The sequence below is a fragment of the Pimephales promelas genome, chromosome 24 (assembly GCF_988280905.1).
Source record: "Pimephales promelas chromosome 24, fPimPro1.hap1.1, whole genome shotgun sequence".
Classification (NCBI taxonomy): Eukaryota; Metazoa; Chordata; class Actinopteri; order Cypriniformes; family Leuciscidae; genus Pimephales; species Pimephales promelas.
In genome coordinates, this window is record NC_142792.1 from 3,774,206 (window position 1) to 3,790,964 (window position 16,759).

The 16,759-nt window shown below is 39.4% G+C and overlaps 1 protein-coding gene across 4 annotated transcripts in view; it reads left to right on the top strand.

Annotated features, from left to right (window-relative positions):
• The window catches only part of foxp2 (forkhead box P2), a 105,117-nt gene that overhangs the window by 4,548 nt on the left and 83,810 nt on the right, over positions 1-16,759 (top strand). For all 4 annotated transcript variants that reach the window (XM_089127132.1, XM_039667923.2, XM_089127136.1 and 1 more), the window contains exons 2-3: positions 4,292-4,358; positions 4,729-4,794. The gene's annotated coding sequence lies outside the window, so the exon portion shown is untranslated. The remainder of the gene's footprint in view (positions 1-4,291; positions 4,359-4,728; positions 4,795-16,759) is intronic.

A 16,759-nucleotide genomic window follows, 5' to 3' on the forward strand; every position in this document is an offset into this window, starting at 1 on the left:
CACTTACAGCATATGGCCACAGCAATACAATAGTTTATTTTTATGATTTTTGATGAGTGGTTTTTAATTTAGATTGTCACTTCTGGCAACCAGCAGGGCAGATGGTGTAGATTTGAATGCCCATCAGAGCCTAAACACCCTCCAGGCAGCTGTTGCTAATAAACTTTCCCCTCCCTGTTTCCCCCCCCCCGTTTTCCCCCCACGCAACACGTTTTAGGTCAAGAGGAGTCAAACCTGTTACAACACCTGTTTCTGCATATGTAAATCTGTTGTTTTGTCATTTCATTAAACAAGAAAAAAAGGCAACGGTCCCTCGTGGTTGCAAATGCGACTGGCACCGAGCCCACTTGGCAGGGTGAAGACAGCGAGGGGAGGAGGGAAAGATGAGCAAAAGACACTTGCGGCCGTTGGATGCCTCTTCCGTGTGAGGATGTTTTCCGAAAGGACCTAACCCCCCCCCCCCCCCCCCCCCCCCTTGGTATGAAGCGGAAGTTGGAACCTGGCACACGCGTGGCTGGCACACGCTCTCGTTCAACCCCCACCACCACCGTATTCCCATTGCCCTCTCATCACGCCGTGATGTCAGAGCTCGACTCCAAGCCACATGTGCCGGTCTCGTGTGTGCGCTGCCTCTGGGGCTAATTGCTCCAGCCCCCCTCCATAAACCACTGGTGCATGACGATTTTAACCTGAAATGTCTCTTTGCACCCATATATATGCTCCCTCTCCGTGCTTTTTGTGAGTAAGTTGTGGGATTTGAGTTGTAATCCCATCTGTGTACGCAGGATGCAACAAATATGGCGTGAAATTAGAGGTTATTCCTCTGCTTTTGAAGATTACTGTCATCGGTGTGGCGAACGCCGCCGCTTGTATTAGTTACAAACGTCCATCTTACCTCCAAGTGCACGCTGTTTTTCCCCTACCTGGGTGTTTTAATTTGGCCGCTAATCTGCCGTTGAACCGCGAGCCGCCCTAGCTTGGGCTCGGACGGCCTCCTGTTTGAGGGTCCCCGTCGTGTGTTAATCTCCGCGGGCCGCCGAGGTATCCTTCCTGTGATTTAGCGCCTCTCCACGAGCCTCTCCGGAGAGCCGCGCCATCCCTCTGTGATAGGGAAGTTCATTAGGGATGTGCCTTTGATGGGGCAGCTTTTCATGTGACGGCGCTCTCAAATACCTTGATGTAGAAGCTTAAGAAGCCATTGTGCCGCGAGCGCGTCTTATTTAGATCTGCATAGTAAATCGACCCGAGTAAATACGGGAAGAAGCAGATGGAAGCAAGGAGATAAGGCCCAGGCGAACAATCGCATTTGTATTTTGTTATGATGTTGACAGCAGCTAAAATTCACTAATCTAGCACCACTGATCTGCATTTCAAAGAAATCTCATTTAGCAGCGGGGAGGATAAAGTTCTTTTCATTGTGGCCGCGCTTCTTTTTTTTTAACTCGCATTCTTTGCTAATTTATCTGCGGCAGATTTAACGTTGGGCCGGGTGCAAGCATCCTGCGTGTTGCAAAGGGGATCTTAAATACCCTGAAAGCGGTAACGTCTAGACTGTGAACCGGGGGTAATTACACGTCCACTGATGAATGGAGGGAGTTTGAAGACTCATCTTTGTTCAGGGGGCCTGAATTGCTTGACTAGAGCTGATAAGGGCCGTTCGGCCCTCAGTCAAAATGTATTGCGTTGGCTTCCACCTCCTAACACAGGAATGGTATTTACATGAAAAGGTAAAAATTTATTGTGTACTGTAATCTGACTTGTTTGCATAATGTCTTCTTTCATCCGCACATCCAGCGGAGGGGCCGGAGAGGTATTCTCGGCCTTGATTTGAAATAGTTTATCTCGACTCGAACGCCAGGCTTCATGTAAATATCAGACGGTGACATTAGGACGACCTGCGCTAATGCAATGTGTGTGTGTGTGTGTCTAAGTATTTAGAGATCTCGAATCGAAACGGGTCCGGTATTGTGGAAACTTGTCACAATGAGGTCATGCGAACTAATAACATCGGTAAGTCGATTTAAATGCGAGTTTTATCAGGCTGCACAATATTGGGAAAAACTGCCATTGCGATATTTTGTATTTCCGCAATATGTTGGGATATGAAAACAATTTCACCAAATAGCTTTACTTGGAAAGAATGAATCATTGTAGAATGATCGGGTGATTTTTTAGGGGATTAAATCTTCATGGAAAATAAGATATTAAATGGAATAATCAAATGTAAAATAGCACTGCTTAGTCTTCACTTTATAATTTAAATAGAATTAATCATTGATAAAGCTACAAAAGGCATTTTCTCTGTGTATTTTGTTGTTTGATTAACATTAATGAGATGGAGAGCAGCAGGAATATTAGGCTGCTGTCACTTTAAGACCGAATGCAAGGATCCAATATAGTGATATGCATCCGTTTTCTTTCTCAACTGTTCGCGTTCACGTAAGCCATACGCGTTTTTGAGGATACTCACCTAGACATTTTTGATATCATTTTGCGTGTATGTGTCATTCAATCACAAACAGATGCGGAAGAGAATGTAACTCGGTGTCCGAATTGAGTTGAGTAAAATCACTTGAATTGAGTAAAATCTAGAGCCCGACCGATAAAGGATTTTGAAGGCCGATACGATACAAATATTTTGGGGTTTTAAAATCCGATATTCTGATATATCGGCCGATATATATTTTTTTATTAAATATTGTTGGATTTCACACACGTGTAAAAGAAAAGCTAACTTTTCTGCACAATATACGTTTGATACTTTTTATCTATGTCTAAATGTTCACTCCTCGCAAGTATAACTTACATTTTACAATGCAGGGACTGTAACTAGAGATATGCTAGTTATAAATACTGTAATAAACACTTTATTTAGGCAGAAAAAGTTCATTGTGGTTTCCAAGCTCATTAATGTTAACGTTAGCGGTCTTCCAACTGATGATAGTGGCATTAGCTAGCTTTGTGGTTAGCTAGTCTATGATGAGCCATAATTTAGCAATAGATAACATCATACTGCAAATTGTAAAACATACATTTTCAATATAACAGGCCAAGGAGAGTTGATTAAAGCGTGTTTCGTCCATTTTTATTTTATTTTTGAAATATTCATTTATCGGCCATTTATAACTGCCGATACATCGGTCTGGCTCTAGTAAAATCACTTAAATGTTAAGACTGACAGCACCTAGGCTAAAACATGTGCAAACGATAAGCTTTCGCTCTATAATGGTTCAACTTTGCAATTAATCTGAGAATCACATGCATTTCGAAATGTCGTGCCTGATCCATACGGATCAACTGCGATCCCTATACTTGACACGTGACTGATGCGCATATCATGATATCTATCCTAAAACGTTATATCTTGCTGCCCTAGTCCAAAGACATTGCGTTATTAACCAAAAGTTTGAAATATACGGGACATTAACGCTTTTTCAGGATGATTATTCAGAGCTTTTTATATGCCTTTTCAAGTTTGTCTACATTTACACATGCAAAAAGCACAGTCTTAAATCTAATTTTGATAATAAATCCCTAATTCAAATGTTGACTGAGCTAGTGAGCTTAAACATACACTATTTGTGCTTGTTAACCGAGCGTACTTCTAGGATTACGAACACCACATACGTGCACATGTAATTGAGTGCAGAAGATGTGTATCTTAATACTCGGGCTAATAGACAGTTTGTGCTATTTCCTCCAAACACTCCATCTCAGTTTGTAACACCTCCTCAAACACAAGCGGTTAAAGTAGCGGCGGGTTTGTGTTTGCAGAAATGCTCTCCTAAGCAAACCCCCTCCTCTTTTCATACAGTTCAGGGAGCACATTCCTCGGGATCCTGAAGTTGTTAGTTGCCTACAGGGGTCTTCGGAAATTTGGGACAGAGAGAATCTGAAGCCGTTCGGCTGATTTGTGTGGGTGTGTGTGTATCATACTGTAGCTTCACATGTGAACTGTACCCTTAAAAAAAAAGAAATATGTTACAACTTGCAGTTTTTTGTTTTTTTAATGAGGTGAACTGAGCTGCACATGCTCATTTAGTCGAACACATTTGTAAGTGTCAGCAAAAAAGCGGCAGAAGCCTCAATGGAAAGTTTGATTTATGCTCGGTTAGTTTTAACCTGCCAGGCATGGCAAGCTGTTTCGAGGGCAAAACATTTCCCCTCATTTCTGATATTATTATTCTGAGTGTGATACGTGTCAGTCTGAAATGCAGATGAAGGGATCGGAAGTGCTCTCGAAAAATTCACAATTGAAAAATGTACCTTTTCTTTTGTTGTTTTTTGACAGATTCTCTCATACTTGGACTCTCCTCTCCCAAACAAACACGGACATCAACTGAAAGTTTCCCCTCAGGGTAAGATCGGAAAACACAGCTTCTCTTGTACTTCTGTCAACGCGTTCATCTTTTGGCAGACGCACTCCTTGAAACTGAGATAAAAACGAGTGCGTGATCGTACGCGACTGCGGCACGTTGACGTGAAACGAGCCCACATCCAGTTATTTGATTGACCTGTCGTATTGATGGACCGTGACAGACTTTGTTGTAATTATTTTGCTGTGGAGATGAAAAACACTGTCATTATCCTAAATATCACTGACAACGTGCTTACACTGTCATTTTTTTGTGGTTTTGCCACCTTTTATAGCATTCAAATAAGCTAATATTTTTATTTTAAATTCATCCTATACGTATGTTTACATGTTTCCTATTCTGTTTCGGTCAGGATGAGACTTGGTATGGCCGTTGCTCATAGCGCAGCAGGAGTATTCTGAAAACCAAGGCGAAAGTGGTGAGTAAAAGCAATCTTTAAAGGGCTAATTTGCATGTTCGGTCTGTCTGTCTCAGCCATAATTGATATGTCCTCTCAAAAATCACTTCCATTATATATTCCATCAACCACATCCTGAGAGGAGCGTTAATAATGAGGAGTCCGGGGATCTCTTAAAGATTCTTGATGCATCATGATAGTTGAGAGAGTCCACTTAGTTTCTTGACGGTCGTGGGGTTTCATGTTAAAGGAAGTTGAAGATAAATCAATTGCGGTGTATAAACAGCAGGTAAAGGTTTGAAGCGTGTTGTCCGGCTCCCTCCGGCCCTCCCTTGAAGCTCTGATGATGGGTTTGTCACCAAGTAAGTGGAAAATACGCATAAAGAATCTCTCCATCTGCTGATTATGTGACGGAGGTTGTGGTCGTCGTCATTAGCGATGTAGACATTGCCAGACGAGCGGCTACAGTTGCGAAGGGTAAATTGGAAAAACTTGCACCTATTCAAGGTCATGCAGAGTTTAGGTCATGTTTGATGATTTGAGCAAGAGATTTAGGTAACACTTTATTTTACCGAGTCCTTGTTACATGTAATTACTGTAGAATTGACTATAAATTAGGCATAATTACAATTACAACTAACCTTAAACCAAAACCTAACCCTAGCCCTATAGTAAGTACAAGTACATTATTATTACTCAGTCATTAAATGTATAATGACACTGTGACAAGGACACCTTAAAATAAAGTGTAACTGAATTTTCATGGACCTGATATTAGCAGTTGTACTTTCTGCTCTAATGGGATGGTTAACAAAAAATATCAAGTTTGATTTTGATTTCTTTTAATGAATCATTTACTCAACCTCATGCAGTTCCAAACCCATATGACTTACTTTTTTCCATGTAACACAAAAAGATTGTACTTGCCACTCATGAAAGCTAATATATGGGCTGTTGAGGACCAAAAAAATTTATAAAAGTTGTCATATGTGCCATATTCCAAGATGATTGAAAATCGTATGATAGCTTTTTGCAACAAACATTTTAGTCATTACCTGTTTAAATGCAACATGTAAGGTTTAATCAAAATAACTTTGTTTTAATATGTACTGTAGAAGTGCGAATGAGAGCTGAAAGAATAGAAGATTTTAAGCGATTAAGTTACATTTTATTTGACTGCTTCCATGAAAATTTAATGATGTATCCCCATTCACTTTAACTATATGGAAAAGAGTTTGGGACGACTTGAGGGTGAGTAAATTATGACGATTTTATTTTTTGAGCGAAATGCCCCTTTAATAATTAGTCTACAGATCATCATTGAGAAAAAAAAATGCATATTTTGCTTTAACATAAAGAAGAAAAAAAATGGGGTTGATATGGGATTCTGTCAATACTCTTGCATTAATATGTCAAGTTAAGAAAGTATCACACTGAGCAAGCAATAACAGCCCACACTTTGCTGCTGAATTGCTAAACTCAGCAGAGTCCAGCATCCAAACTCAACTCTGTAGAGAAGCATCCATCAGCGAGGCTATTCCAAGCCATTACTTTGCCTTTGAGGTGCGGGGCTGATTAAAGTTTGCATATGCTGAAGAGGTTGGGAGGCTTGGCTTACGGCAGGGGCTGAAATCCCCAGAAGTCACTGCATCACAAGGCTAAGCAAAACCCAGCTCCTCTCTCCCCACCTTAAAGAGATTTAAATGTTAGTTTTTAATTTGACGAGTATCCACTTAAATCTTCAAAGATGAACTCTTAAAGCATATCTGTTCTGGAACAGAAGTCCTCTGATCAGTGCGTAAAAAAAGAGAAAGTATAATTGCCGCCCAACTTCACACCGCCAATGCACACATTATAAAATCTACAGCAATTAAGCATACAGTATCTCACCCGAGTTTAAAGACGAGGGATGGCGTTGCTCACTCTTCGGATGGACGGCCTAGTGCGTTCTTCGCTTTGAAAATTGATTTCTTGTTCTAGTAGAGTGCCTGTCATTTCCATCTAAAATGGCTCAGAGAGAGCTCTTCCACTCCCCGGAGTTGAGAGCAACCTCCATGGAGCTTTTCTCTGGACACTCGGAGCCGAAAGCTCGGAAGGATATCAAAGGAAACTGAGCTCTGTCTCCATTGGCAGGTCTCATTGTGTGGCTGATTTGGGATTGGAAAGGGAAGGTGGTTGGGGACGGAGATGAAGCGAAGCCCAGTTCCTCCTAATCTTTATCCCCCATTAACCCTCAGAACCGCTCCTGGGATCAGGTCACTGGTCAATCCCCCCATTTTGATCGAATATTTTAACTTAAGTCGTTTTATGATGAATGGGGAAAAAAAGTTTAGGCCATCAGTGGTTCACTTCATAGTTCTGGTCTTCTTAAACTCTCTTCGCTTCAGAGTTTTGTCTCCAAATTAGAAAGAAGGATTTTTCTTTTTTTTTTTTTTTTTGGTGGTCCAACTTTCCATATTTCTGTTAAGTTCGGGAAAGGGCTTGCTTGCTGTGAGCAAATTGGAGCTTGAGTACGTGCTTTTCTTGGTGGACATGTTTCTCTTGAAGTGATTTGCAAAGTTAACTCTGGCAATGATGGTGGCACCTTTGTTCTCCAGGCATTCAGAACCGGATAAAGCGAAAAGCTACATGCTAATCTTTCTCAGTGGCATCTAGACAGCTTTATTTACTCGCATTCTCAAAGACAGCGAGACAGAAGGAAACAAATCGAGGCTGTTTGAAAAATAGAGCAAGAGTTCATGGAGAATGGACGGTTTCCCCAAGAATAGAGTTACAAAAGAGAGTCTACCATCATTCCTGATAGAGGAGACAAGAGTCAATGAGGTTATTGATCCGGCAGGAGTGCTATGCTAATCAGACGTCTGAATGGGCCGGGAGTCAGTGTCCTTCACTGAGACTGCTGATCTTTTTTTGTCTTTCAATACGTAAACAGCAGGTTTGATGAGCAGAAATCTACATGGTTTATTGTGGAGAAGTCACGAGTGCTGGAATGGCGGGACAATTGAAACGAGACCCTCTTTTTGACATCAGGGCGGTCTGACATGGCTCTGACCCCGCCGGTCCAGATGGTGGGAATTAGAGACTTTGCTTGCAGGTGATTATGTCCGATGCATTGGTCTCACGCCGTCTTTCTTCCTCTGCGTGTCGTCCCATTCCCCCCCACGCAGTCATGAAATGGATCGCGGTGTTGAATAGACATGGGTGGATTAGGAATGAATGGGTGCTGATTGAATGTATGAGAATGTGAGTCCAAAGACCAATTTCTGCCAATTTCATCATTAAGGATATGTATTAAACACACCAGATTTAAATTAGAAACAAATGTTCGGAGAATTGTCACATCAACTCCAATTGAGTTGACTAAACTAGGATTACAACACAGACCATGCGATGGAAGCGGCTATTGGTTTCTCGCTGCCAATTTATTTAGAGGCTTTGAACCAACTGAGTATGAAGGATTTCGGCCTCCTGTGGAGTTGTAAGACTCCTAGATTATGTGAATAATTGGCCACAAAAAGGATTCATTTAAATGTAAATTAGATTAAATTAGCTTAGTCTTATTTTGTGTGTGTTGGTGTGTTTTATATGATTCTTCTCACAAGAATTCCAATGAGTTTCTCACATTTGATATTTTTTATAAACAGCTAGTGTTATTTTCGTCGGAAGAAAGAAATCTTATACGTTAACAGAGCTCTCCCGCAACGCTGTTTTGAAATGCTTTCTCCATTTGAACGCTTTGTCTGGCCTCATTCATAGGAAAAGCTTTACTACAAAAGATGCAAGCCCACCGCTTTGTTCTTCGCAAAAATTGGATCATGGTTTGAAGAGTGATCTTGCGGAGGGAGAGGTACTAGAGCCTGGAATTTGGCTTCCCCACCGCAAACCTGTACAATCAAACTGTGTCACGGTTACCTGCCTTGATAGATGGTGAAACTGTTTGTTGTTGGGACGAGAGCAACCCGATTCGGGTCACATGTCCGTCTCAGACTGGAATGTGTTTGTCGGAGCGACCTTGCTGCCAAATCCAAGAGTCTCTGATTTCTCTCCATGGCGTGTGCTTCACTGTTGTAACCCTCTCTCATGAAAGCCATGCCTCTGGGCCAATTCTGTGGTCACACTACCTGATTCTGAGGCTCGTGGAGTGATGTTGAGTGCTGAAGCCAGAGGGAGTCATGTGAGAGAGATTCCGTCTGCATAAACATGCCCTTCTTCTTCTACGAGAGACCGAACAGACAGGGTGTCCCTCAGCCCACCTCACCTGTGAAGCCTTTCCAAATCCTTTCCTGTCTGTCTCCCCTTTCCTTTTCTCTCGTACTTCTCCAGCTGTTTCCTTCAAGTCCTGTTAAATGAAACTCTCGGAGAGCAGATACCTTTTGCATCATTCTAAAATCAATTTAGACTTCTGTTTTTTTTTCTTTTCTCTCTAGCTTGGTGCAAAGCAATAGGCTAAACATTTTTTTTTTTTAAATCAAGAACAGATCCAGTAGCTCAGTTTCTGGATTTGTTGCAAGACATTTGAATTTTCATTGAGGTATAGCAAACAAGATTAATAGTAATTCGAATGATTTATTTTTTCACTGAAAAAACAAAAAAACAAACAAAAAAATAATAAACATAACTGATTTTATACTTGAAAAGCCAAGACGATGGATGGATGGATGGATGGATGGATGGATGGATGGATGGATGGATGCATGGATGGATGGATGGATGGATGGATGGATGGATGGATGGATGGATAGATAGATAGATAGACTCTAGAAATGCTGGGTTGTTTGTTTTAACCCAATTTTGGGTAAAATATGGACAAACTCAAACATTGGGTTAAAAATGTAACCCAATGGCGGGGTTTGTCCATATTTGACCCAAAATTGGGTTCAATCCAGCATAATCCAACATTTTTACAGTATAGATAGATAGATAGATAGATAGATAGATAGATTGATTGATTGATTGATTGATTGATTTTGTCTTTATGAACTGGGGACAATTTGAGTTGAATTCTGGTAAATTACTGTAAAATAACCAGAACTTTCTTTCTGGTAAAAACACAAATGTGATGTTCACACAAGCGATGGCGTTCCATCTTTTTACTGGTAAGATACCATTCACACATCATTACCAAAATACCGGAAAACTCTGTGATCTGTCACTCATCACAAATGACCTTTAAATGCTGAGCCGCTCGCTTCATCCACCTGGGGGAGGAGAGGTGCTTCAGTTTCATTTTTTTTTTTTTTTACTTCTGAGTGACAGGTGTAAGGGGAGGATCACAAAGAACGTGGTTCTGCTCTTAAAAATATGAGAAGCATATAGTACTGCGGTTACGATCTGCAGAGCACTGATGAATGGAAAAGAACGCAGGGTCTCGAGCGCATCGATCAGATGTTCGTCTAGCCCATGTTTATATAATAAACAGTTAAAAGCAGTGGAACTTACTGTAAACGGCTCTGACAGAGCTTTTTGATTGGCCTATGATTGGCATCATACCGGTAACTTACTGTTAATGTTACAACTTCTCTTACCTGGAAATTTATTTATCAGTATTTTAGAAAAGGCTCTCTTCACACATGATCTTAAAATGGTAATTTAGCAGTAAAGACTTTATGTGTGAAAGGGGATGTTGTTGATAAAGCTTTTAATTGTAATATAAGTGAAATTAGTTTTGTTTTGACTTTATCCTCACTTTTTTTTCGTCCCATTCCACTGCTTTTCCATTTGTTTTATCCGAAATATTTCTCTCTCCTGCTCTCTCCTGACCTATTTTCATCACTTAATTCCCTCTGTCTTTCATTCATAGCTTCGCTCTCTCTGTTATTAGACTACTTTCTCCCTCTGTCTCGCCTGTCTGCGGCATGTTGCACCACACACACACACACACAGACAGATCTGGATGCAGACTGACAGTGCTGGCAGAGCACTGATTGAAACTCATGTCTCAAAGTTGCTAATGCTCACTGAACCATTTTATTGAAGATAAAGTAAATAAAATAGGTTTCTTTATGAGAATTCACTGAAATAGACCAGAATGATCTAGAAAACACACCTGCACACACGCTTCTCTGATTGGTTCATAGATTCCTGGTGAATGGCTGGGATGAGCTGTTTTCTAGAGGTATGGGAGAGTTAGGAATTTCACAAGTTCAATGTTTTTTAAAAGGGCTGAGAGAAAGCAAACGGCTCAATTTAAATCCGTTTTTTTAAGGAATGACTTTCAGAAGTTCTTGAAGTATAGCACAGAGCTCAGTCATTGCTGTCAGGTGATGCAATCTAGTTTTTCTGTTTACTTAGTTTTAGTGCTACACAAGTTGTTTTCGGGCTACACAAGTCATTGCATGAAAGGCTCAGAGACATATTTGATCATTTTGGCTGTCCACAGAAGGATCTTCACCACATACTGCTGTTTTATAAGGTACTATAGCGTATAAAAATGAGCCTGTTTACCTTTTTAAGGTAAATTGAATTGTATGACACTCCCACTTTTCATTATCCATTTGGTTCATTTAACGAACAAAATGAATGAATTGACTCTGAAAAAGATTCATTTTGATGAACGAGTTCAAACAGGAGAGTCACGAATGTGTATCACAGAACAGAGCAAGGCGAGGATTTGAGCTTATAAAACTTAAACTTTGTTATTTTTAAAATGAGCGATCATTTCGCTTGATAAGACCTTTATTCATCGTCTGGAATCATTTAAAGCCCTTTGACTGAACTGTCTTTTGGACCTTGAACCGTTTGGTTCCCATTGAAGTGCATTATATGGAGAAAAATCCTGAAATGTTTTCATCAAAACCCTTAATTTCTTTTCGACTGAAGAAAGAAAGACATGGACATCTTGGATGACATGGGGGTGAGTAAATTATCAGCAAAAGTTTTAAAAAAGTGAACTACTCCTTTAACTGTACACAGTTTAATTCTGAATTGGATAAGAAAACGAGAAGACATCCTAATAGCGGCTAGTATTCGGTTTCGTCTTGGACCCAATCCGAAGAGGTCAGTCTATTGGCTGCATCTTGATCTGAATGAACAGCAGGTTTAAACACAGAAGCCGAACAAAAACAGGTCACATTCAATAAGATCCTTGTTCCTATTGAACCAAGTGAAGAATCATCCACGTCCTCAATACATTTACATTTGTCCAAATTTCTATACAACCCCCTCTGAGCACTGCATTCTTTCTCAGAAGATAAAGCCAGCGTCAGAATGTGATTCCCTTTGGCTTAGAGGAGGTATAGGTGTCACCCTAATACATTAGCATTGTCCTCCGTTATAAATATTCTGCCAGGCCTTCCTCAGTCGGCTGCCTCTGAATGCTGCCACTCGCCGCATGCATTGTGGAGAGCGCCGGGCCGCTCTGAATCCACTCTGTCTGTCTTTTATCAAACATCCCAACGCTTTGATAGTTTCCTCATTTATTTAGTGAATAGTTGGAGAGGAAGAAAGAAAGAGAGAATGAAAGAAAAGAGTTTTTACATTATGTAAATGGTGGAGGGGGGAGTCCGTCTCTAATCTCTCGCACGCTCATCACGGCAGACGTTTGCATTTCGTGATACTGCCCTCCTGGAAACCATTGTTGGGATTTCTAGCCCCTCTCCTGCCCGGCTCAATGCCTTTTAGAGGATTTTAATACACACGCCTTTCCTCGCAACAGCGTTTACAAGCCCACCATTCAATAAAACCTCAAGTACCTCAATGTTTCCTTTGACTGGTCTCAGGAAAAAGCATGAAGTATTATAAATGATACAAGAACATGAGAGCGGTAATGAGTGTGTCTGTGTGTGTGCTTGCATTGTATAATGCACTAATGCACTCCAAAATTCACGTTTTACTGGGTAGTGGATGATTTCAGAAAGTTTACCACACGTGCATTAATGTTTATATGAAATAAGAAACTTGCCATTTTCTTTCATCATCATATGCTGCCTGTCCAATCATTTTTCTCATATTTCTCATGTCTATATTTATGGTGGCTCAATGCAAGAAATATGTCGGTTTGATGACCTGTTGTCCCGCATCGGAGCGCTCGTCCATCTAAATGACCTAATCTGTCATTTATTTTTATTTTGATGATAAATAGAGCCAGTCTCCAAAACTTATTTATCTGTCCTGTGTTTTTTTTTCTCTCTCTCACGTCCAGACACGAACTTATGCACATGTATGTTGGTTGTCTTTACATTATAATATATTATATATGTTGAAATAAAGTTTTAAGTGATAAAATATTTGCTTTGTTGTACATTAGAACCACACCAGGCATTTAGTCATATTACAAAATAATTTATTGAAGCATCCAGATACTGCAGCTAGGCTCCTGATTGGTTAACGCGGCGCGAATTGACGCCAAAATTCCGATTTTTCAACTCGGGCGGCAGGCGCGAATTCGAGTCAAACGCGTGAAAGCACTAACTAAATCATTCGCGCGTAACGCGTTTAACGTGCCAGACGCTCAATTCGCGCGAACAAGGCATATTCGCGTCTACTCTACGCCTCATTTGCGCCGCAGGAATTTTTATGCACGTAATATGTCCTTGCATTGACTTTACATTTAAATCACTCGTGCCTGACGCGCTATTTGCGTCCGGTGTGAACGCACCATTACAGTTTGATTAAAACCATATAATGTTGCATTTTTTTGAAGTTGTCAGCCAAATGGCATGCAAATCCAATCTTAGTTGTGTTTGTCACTTGGGAAGTGTTAATTTTGAACCCTGCATGTACAAACACATTGTATGTTCATAGGACCGCCCATCATGCTCGACAACAAACTGACAGCTCTAATGCAGGGTAATTATTACCTTTAAGTAGGGATAAGAAAGGATTTGTTGACAGCAAATTGGCTTTTAGCATGTGTCTCGCGCACCTGCGTGTTGATCGGAGACCGTGATACACAGAGGTCTTTGTGCCAAGAACACTCTCTCACAACATATACACACACTTACGAGTTTTTGCATATATTTGCTGTTTCTCTCTTTTTATGAAACCACGCATGTCAACTAATGAGCCTCCAAAATATATAATTTACCCACTTCACCATGAGAACGAGGTGTTTGTGTGGCTTTTTTCCCTTCTCAAATTGTTTCCTTTCATTGCCTTGACAGCATAGAGGATTAGCAGCATAACCGCTAACAACCATCAACGTGTTTTCAGCGTTGTGTCACATAGCATGTTTTTTTCCCCTTCCCTTGGCTTTCCCTCCCTTGATTCACACTGCGACTGAAAACTAAAAGAAACAAAACAATCGATTCAACCTCCGGTGGCCCTTTCCAACGTACAGTGAGTTAAATGGTTTGTAAGACGTTTAATTACCGAATGGTATAATCATTATTCATCTCATGATTAGTTGTATAATATTAAGTGAATCTCCTGCCTTGAGTTCTGTGTTTCATAGATCAGTTGATTTAGAGCTGGAATAAGGGGGTGGATTGAACAAAACATCCCTCTGATGTTTTTTTAGCAGACCAATCTCTCATTTATTTATATAATTAGCTTTCATATATGCTTAATTAAACGCACATTTAATGGTACGGCATACTGGCGACGACGCTATACACTTTATATTGCATGCAATATTTAATATAGTGTTTAAGGACAGAGTATGCAATACATGAATATTTAATACAGCATTTCAAAGCAAATTTTTCAACGTGAACCACCCAGTTAATGCTGTTAAATCTGAAAAACACCATTAAACGTGTTCAAAGCTTATTTTTCTTTGGTGATCGAGTGCATTTATGAGTGGAATGGGATAATACTTCTTAAAACAAAAAAGGAATTGATTGGATTGGGAATTGATTGGGAAAAGAAAGCACACAGAAAAGTTGTTTCAAAGGTGGAGCAGGTTTTACATTTTGACTTGAACATTTTTACCAAAAATGACAAATTTAATTGACAAAAATGACAAATAATTATAATAACAATGTATGCACAATAAGACCAAAGTAAAAAGGGTCAATTTTATTGCATACTAACCCTGTCTTTAATAGTTGCGTGCTAGTTCACACACAGAAAGCAAGTCTGTAGTGTTTGATGATCCCGTGATGTGAAGTGTTACAAGGTTTAAATGATGGCGAATCCCTGTTTCTATAACATTTTTTCGCACAATAAATGCTTTTCATTACAAATTGCTGTGCGTTTTGGAGATGATCAGTAGTAAATAGCAGCGTGGCATGCTTGTCAAACGTGTTCAAGACTCAAACTATCTGCTTATTTTCCACTCAGAGCCACAGATTAGGTTACGATATGTGAGTTTTAGTCAGGTTTTTCTCTTCACGGACTTGCTGAACCGCTGCTTGGAAGAAGACGTTTCTCTGTCTTTAGTCACCACAAAGGAGAAATGACAGATTACAGGCTTTTGCCAGAGTACATATCAGTCTGTGGGCTTCCTTGGGTCAGGATAGTGCAATCCTAGCACTTGAAGAATGCCTAGACACATCACTGGATGGCACTGTTTCCATTTTTTGCTCTCCTGAACCCCCTCGGCTGGATCAACAGGGTTTGTTTTAAGCAGGCTGAGAGCACTTGAAAAAGCAGGAGTTTTAAGAGAGCCGAGGGCTTCTCGAAAGTCTGTCCCTTCAGATCATATACAGACCAGGCTCCTCTGCCTGGAGTGGGTGGTAATACCTGAGGCCCAAAGTGAGAGCATCTGCATTTTGTTTATTGAAACTATTTTTATTTATACACTGTAAAAAAAATATTGCTGGCTTGACTTAAAAAATAAGTAACCTGGTTGCCTTAAAATTTTAAGTTCATTGAAATGGAAAAATTGAGTTAATACAATAAAGGAGATTAATTTAATTACTAGAAACTCAAAAAATTATGTTATCCGAACTACATAAATTATCTAAGTTGGTTTGACCAAAGAAAAAAAAAGTTGTGATTACAAATCATGAAAATATTTTTTTTTACAGTGTAAACACATATTTTAGAGGATATAGGCTACTGTAAAAAAAATTTAGGATCATACCCTCGTGAAAAATAAATGTATTTGAAATACATTTAGTTTATGCTTACTGTAGATATGTATGTACTTATTATAAAGCCCCTGCAATTGTACTGCTGGTATAATAAATTGATATACATTAAGTTTCCTAATTGGAACAACTAATTTACTTTAGTTGTCCAGAAATAGTGCGGTCCAACTAAAGATATACTTAAGTACAATTGATTATAGCAAAAGTGGAACTATTGCTAGTGTATCTGGTACACTTTAAATATCTCGCATTTAAAGAGTGATATTATACAGAAATCATACTATCCTTACTAATAGTGATATTTAAACACATTTTAGGGCTAATTATGTTAATTTTTTTGTTGATTTATTTTTAGGCTAGATATGTTAATTGATTTTTTTTATAGTATACTTAGTATGAAATAAATGTTTTTCACTATTTTTAAGTTGAAGTAGTTTGAGAAGTGAGGAAAAGTTATGTCCTGCGGTGTGACAGGCACATGCATTTAAACTATTTTATACGGCATTTACTAATCATTTTTTTATATCATTAATCGTTAATGATATAATCATAATCATTTTGCATATGTTTGTGCATTTAAAAATCATTTATCAATGAGCTAGTGACTAGTTATGGTACATTTCCCTTATATATTCTTATGACTTTTAAAATGACTTAAAATAACATTTTAATTTTGCTGAAAAAAAAAAAACATTGTATGCATCCATAAAAAAAAAAAATATTTTTTATTTTTTGAAGCAAGATTTGAATTATTTTTATATTTCCAGCATTCATCCCTTCGCACATTTTTTACAACAGGAATTTCGTGGTTATTCATCCGTTTAAATTAATTAAATTAGATTCCTCTGATGCTGCCAGGCGTTCAGATGATAATTGCATCAACACGCCGAAACATAATAGCACTCTGAGTGTTTCCAGTGCACTTCATTTCAATCTAAATCCAGAGCTCCTCTGGCAAGACCCGTCAGAAGACCCCCTCATCTTCATCTGGAACATCTCCTCCAACTTAACAA